Below are 281 nucleotides of genomic sequence, written 5' to 3'. Positions count from 1 at the left end.
GCTTTAGTCTCCACTCTTTAGTGCCGGTTTTGCAACCGGCACTAAAGGCCAGGCCCTTACGAACCGGCACTAAAGCCCGGTTCTGCACTAGTGTTGATGAACCTGGGTTCTACTTTTCCGTTTTGCCCTACATGAGCTTCTACACTCCTGGTATGGTACCAGTCCTTGATTTTGTTGCCCTTCATTGTACAGCTTCCATATGTTTGCATACATAGTTGGTTCCTGCTTGTGAACAAGCAGTCATAGTGCAAGTAATGCTCATTCTTTGGTAGTTTGTATTC

Source organism: Triticum aestivum, chromosome 6D (genome assembly GCF_018294505.1).
Source record: "Triticum aestivum cultivar Chinese Spring chromosome 6D, IWGSC CS RefSeq v2.1, whole genome shotgun sequence".
In the NCBI taxonomy this organism is placed as follows: Eukaryota; Viridiplantae; Streptophyta; class Magnoliopsida; order Poales; family Poaceae; genus Triticum; species Triticum aestivum.
Note: the sequence above shows the minus strand (reverse complement) of the source record.